The sequence below is a fragment of the Anomalospiza imberbis genome, chromosome 25 (assembly GCF_031753505.1).
Source record: "Anomalospiza imberbis isolate Cuckoo-Finch-1a 21T00152 chromosome 25, ASM3175350v1, whole genome shotgun sequence".
In the NCBI taxonomy this organism is placed as follows: domain Eukaryota; kingdom Metazoa; phylum Chordata; class Aves; order Passeriformes; family Viduidae; genus Anomalospiza; species Anomalospiza imberbis.
Window position 1 is genome coordinate 1,821,944 of NC_089705.1, and position 5,849 is coordinate 1,827,792.

General features: G+C 48.4%; 1 long non-coding RNA gene across 1 annotated transcript; it reads left to right on the forward strand.

Moving 5' to 3' along the window:
• Positions 1–809: 809 nt before the first annotated feature.
• On the forward strand, positions 810–5,613 carry LOC137462373 (uncharacterized). Its single transcript, XR_010993680.1, has 2 exons — positions 810–1,673; positions 5,430–5,613. It is a non-coding gene; the product is annotated as an uncharacterized lncRNA (long non-coding RNA).
• Positions 5,614–5,849: the final 236 nt, after the last annotated feature.

Below are 5,849 nucleotides of genomic sequence, written 5' to 3' on the forward strand. Positions count from 1 at the left end.
CTCCCCACTTGGTGCTGCTCCTGTTGAAGACCCTCTTGCTCCAGGGGATTCTCTTCCCTCTTACTCCACACTCCTGCCCTCCAAATGATGTTGGAGCCCCTCCAAAGCTTGTCAGCCGTGCCTCTGATCCCTCCAGCAGCTTTCACTGGGGCCATCCCAAACCCCTCTTATCTCTAGGCCTCCTGCATCCCATCTCCCTTTGTTATCTTTTCTGCCTTTCCATTCTCCTGCTCTCTTCCCAAGGAAAACTTTAGTCCAGAAGCCCCTGGAGTTAGGGAGGATGGATCCAGTTTATTTTCCTCCTTCACAATCTTGTGCTATATCTGCTTGTGGATACCTTGGTGTTTTATTCTTCCATCTGATGCCTGATGAAGGCTGACCCAGAACAGAGACCAGACTGAACTAAAGAATAAAGCAGGGATTTATTAGGAGGCCTCAATGGATCCACCTTGGGCAGCACAAGAGCCCAGCCAGGGCTGCACCCAAGATGAACCAAAATGGTCACAAAAATGCACGAAAGCTCATGGGGTCTCTCACTTTTATAAGTTCTGCTCCATTTGCACATTGGAGTTCATTGTTCAATTACAGCTTTGATTTATGTAGTCCCATCCTTCTTGTTTTTCTCTCTTCAGCCCACGCTGTTTCTGCTCTTGGGCCTGAGATTTGGATCATTTGTCCTTGGTCCCCAGCTAGAGAAGGAGTTGTTTTGTCTCCCTGCTCTGTGTAGAAAGCTCACCATCCCATAATATGAAAGCTCACAACTACACACTAAAGCAGCACAGAATATGAAAAATAGAAAAGCTAAACCTGAAGCATCACATCCTTCCCAACCTGACCTGATCCATGTTGGGGTGTCCCTCTCCAAAGGAGACTCAGGGAGCACCTTGGATCTTCTTCCAGGAATGATTTTTCCTGATCTGGGCTCATTTTTGAATTCTTCATCAGATCCAAGAGAGGTCTCTACCAAAGAGGCAAATTTGTACTTTTGTGGGCTTGTTGTGCCACCTCACAGGCTTTGTCCCACTGTCTCCAAAGGGATGTGATTTTTCCATAAATGATGAAAACTCATAATTGTATTTGCCCTGAAGTTTTCAGCCCACTGTGCTTCACAAACCTGGACCCCACATCCACATGTCCGGAGGCTGTAGCCAGGTGGGGTTCATCCTCTTTCCTCAGACACCTAGTGATAAACAAGGAGAAACAGTTTCAAGTTATGCCATGGGAGGTTCAGGTCAGATATTGGGAAAAAAATCTCCACTGAAAGAGTGTTTAAATATTGGCAGAGGCTGCCCAGGGCTGCTGAGGTCACCATTCCTGGAAGTGTTCAAAAACCAAGCAAAAGTGGCACTTTGAGATGTGGTTCAGTGGGCACAGGGGGATTCGGTCAAAGGTTGGATTTGGAGGTCTTGGAATTCTTTTCCAACCTTTCTATGATGACTCATATCTCCTGTGACATAATCCACGGTTCCAGTGTTGCCATTGTCACAAACAGAAATAAATTGAGGAGCAGGATTGGTCCCTGTGCTGCTGCTTCCTCTCTGAGTGCCTTGGTTGCTGTCCAGAGATGCCCATTCCAATAAAATGGAAATCTCTGCTCCTCTCAGCCCCCACGGAGCCAGAAGGTGGAAAAGTCCCTGTGTATCAGCTCTCTGGAGGTGCCTGTGGTGCTGCAGGTGAGAAGCCTCAGCTCCAGAGGGAGCTCCAAACTCTGCCTGCTGGCCTGGGAGAGGCCAGTGTCCATGGTCCTCCTCAGCAGCTGGACATTGGAGAGGTCACAGCCAGCTGTCCACTCCCTGTGACATTCCTCTTGGCTGGTTCCATGACATGAGGAGGTCCCAGTCCCAGTCCCAGTCCCAGTCAGTCCTAGCTCTGGTCACAGTCCCAGTCTCAGTCTCTGCCTACTCCCAGTCCTAGTCCCAGTCCCCATCAGAGTTCCATTCCCTGTTCCAATACCCATCTCAGTCCCAGACCACTTCCAGTTCCAGTCCTAGTCCCAGTTCCAGTCCCAGTGGTAGTCCTTGTCCCAGCTGCAGTCCCAGTCCCATTCCCAATCCCAGTTCCAGACTCCATCCAAGTCCCATTCCCAGTTTCTGTTCCAATCCCATTCCCAGTCCAGTTCAAGTTCTATTCTCAGTTCCAGTCCCAGTCCCAATCCCTGTCCCATTTATAAGCCCAGTCCCAGAGTCCCAGAGACTAATTCCCATTCCCATTCCCATTGCCTTTCCCATTCCCATTCCCATTCCCATTCCCATTCTCATTCCCATTCCCAGTCCATTTCTCATTCCTATTCCCATTCCCATTCCCAGGCCATTTCTCATTCCCATTCTCATTCCCTTTCCCAGGCCATTTCTCATTCCCATTCCCATTTCCATTCCCATTCCATGTCCCATTCCCATTCCCATTCCCATTCCCAGTCTGTGTCCCATTCCCATTCCCATTCCCATTCCCAGTCCCATCCCCATCCCAGTCCCATCCCCATCCCAGTCCCATCCCAGTGCCAGGTGCTCCACTCAAGTGGCTCTGTGCTGGTGTCTGACCCATTACAGGGATCTCTGCTCCTGGGTCACCTTGTGCTTCCCAGTCCCCGATCCCAGGGAATGCCGGGGTGTTAGAAAGGCCCACAGAGGGTCACCTGCTCCTGTTCCCTACCCCAGCAGGGCTGTCCTGGAGTGGAGGAATCTCCACACCCTCCCTGGGTGTGCTCTCTCAGTAAAGAAGTTTTTCATCTTATTCAGGTGTAATCACCAGGCTCCTCTGTGTGGTGAAGGGCAACAGAGTCACTCCAGGATGGAACTACCCCATTAAAATCCCTAACAGAGATTTTAATTTACCAGTTCCAGGCTTGATTTTCCCAGTGACCCTTAGGGGAAGGGTCAAACCAAGAGTAAAATCCATGTTAAAAGTAGAAGTTTGGAGCACAAGGCATCACTCACTGTTTTTTTGGACAGGACGACACTGAAAATAGGGAAATAGGACACAGGTGATTTATACAACCGCTCAAATATAGAATAATGGAATCATGGAATGGTTTGGGTTGGAAGAAACCTTAAAGTTCACCTTGTTCCACCCCTGCCATGGACGGGACACCTTCCACTATCCCAGGTTGCTCCAGGCCCCATCCAACCTGGCCTGGAACATTCCAGAGATGCAGGTGGGTTTCAATGGGTGACCAACAGAGCACAGCACAAACTTCATCTTTCCCAACGCTGGGAAATGTCCAAATACTTGGAATTTTGTCTGGAAGAGCAGGATTGAGTTTTCCCTCATCAGAAGGAAAGCAGGAGCACTGACTCCACTCCAGAGGCATGAATTGCGCTCAGGGGAAACAAAAACCTAACCCAACCACGCCACCAAAGTGCTGGTTAGAGATTAAAGGGAGAGGGCGGGAGCTTGGAGGAAAGGTCAGGCACACAAAGGAAAACATCTAAACCCAAAACTTGGAAACTTTCCTGCCAGTGGAGACACTTGAATTACCTCAGAACAAAGACTGTTGACTTTCCTTATAAGGAGAGAAAGCCTTGATTAAAAAAAATAATAATGGAAAAGCTTGGTCAATAATTGTTTTCTTCTTTATTGGTTTGTTCGGAGTTCAAACAAGAGAGAGGGGCTAATTTAGAAGAAGTAAATGTTTCATTTCAGCAAAAGAAATGGATAAAATTCCAGTTCTTTCACCCATTTTAAAGTGGATTTTTTTCCTCTGTAATTTATGCACTTGTTTGCACTATAAAAAGAAGTTTGAAACTGGAGTAATTACTTTTTTTAGTTGATGTTTTGAGGCCTCTGTCTTCCCATTCCTGTGTAAACAATTTCTGAGGTAGGGATGAAGTCATGGCTGCATCTCTGAGAGCCAGGTCAGGGGGTTGTGGCCACCTGATGATGCAATGGGGAGTCTTGGCACACAAATCATGGGGAAAATCTCCTTGTTCGGTGCAGGACATGAGCAGAGGCCAGCAAAACATTCCCTCTGGATTCCCAAACTGGGCCTCCACGAGTAAACCTTGCCAATTTAAACGTGGTGAGGAAATAACGGAGAGCTGTGAATAATTGTGAAAGCCATGAATAAAGACTGAAAATTCCTGCCTGAGGATGGATGGTCACTCAGAGTCCTTTGGGGGATGGTCAATGAGGCTCAAGGTTGTAGGGGTCCAGGACAGCTGCAGAGGGATTGTTCATCAGGAGCTGCAGTGACAGGAAAAGTGGGAATGGCTCCCCACTGAAAGAGGGGAAATTCAGTGTTGATGAGTGGAAGGAATTGTTCCCTGGGAGGGTGGGGAGGGGCTGGGATGGAATTCCCAGAGCAGCTGTGGCTGCCCCTGGATCCCTGGCAGTGCCCAAGGCCAGGCTGGACACTGGGGCTTGGAGCAGCCTGGGACAGTGGGAGGTGTCCCTGCCATGGCAGGGGTGGCGCTGGATGAGTTTTATTATCTCTTCTTTATGGATCTGTGTTTTGAAGTTTGCAGTGTTAATACTTTTTTTCTTTCCCTTTCTAGATTTTCTGCAATGGAGTTTTTCCTTCCCTTTTGTTGGAGGGAACATGAACATGTTCGGTTGGATGGTCTGAATTTCTTCCTTCCTGGGAGCTGTGTCCCATCAGACCCAGCCAGCAGAGCTGCTTTCATTTCATGTTCATTATTCTTCCACTCCAGCTCTGTCCACAACCTCTCCTCTTGGCTTCCAGGCAAGAATTCTGATTTTAATTTCCTATTTCTGGTGGGTCAGCTGGGACATCAATGACGCTGTGCCATGGACCCCCAAATGGCCCTTCTGGAAAAGAAAAATGCTTTTGCTGGTTCAGAGAGGTGGGAGGGTCAGGGACCAGCAGGTGAGTGAGGACCAGCACTCAGCACTTTGCCACCACAATGCACAAGTATATTTGCACACTTGAGGCAGCCAAAGAAATTTCTGGGCTTTGTGAGCTCCTCAGGAACTTTCCAGGCCTGTGAAGTGCTCCAGAGGACTGTCAGGAGAACAGGAAATGGCTCAAGGATGGGACAGGAAGAATGTGCCTGCCTGGCTGTGCTGACTCTGCCCTTCCCTGGCTCAATGTCACCAAGCCTTGGCCTTGACCCCAAAAGGGTTAATTCCATTTTTACCGTGCCTGTGAACTTTCAGCACAGGAACAAGGCATGCAGGGGCTGCTTTCCCAGCAAGGATGGTTGGAAGAGAAGAAGAAGACATCTGGGTCAAGGGTGCAGTGACAGAGAAAACAAGGACTGAATCTGGGAACTTGGGGTGGGTTTTATGGAAATGGGTAAATTGTAATTGGCATTAGCGATTGTATATGAGCAACACACTGGAAGAATTACATGTCCACGTAAGGTCAGGAGTTATCCCATGTTGGACCTCAGGCCTGAATAAATTATGTCCTCTTAAAACACCCAGTTAGTGTTAAGGAGTCTTAGTGTGATATTTTGGAGATTCTCTAACAGCAGAGGCTCAAGGAACCGAGGAGCCAGCTGTGACACTGTGGAACTCTGTCCTGCTCTCCTCAGCTCCATCAATGTTCATGCAGCTCTTTCCACACCAAAATTCCTCCATGCTCAGGAAAAACAGTCAACCATTAACCAAAAGACCCCTAAATAATGGATAAAATGAAGGATGACTGGGGTATTATGCAAACACAAGCTTTTCTTTTCCAGTTTCCTCTGCTGGCTCTGAGTGTGGTCATAACTCACAGATTTGGGCAGGTGCCACTTTGCTTTTGACTCGTGAGCCTGACACCAATCCCGGGCGGCCCGTGTGTGATCTTGAAAGGAAAGGGAACAATGAACCATCTACAGATCACACGGAATCACTGAGGGCAGTCAAGACCTCAGCAGAATGAGGAAAACTCCAGGTGGACCTGCCAA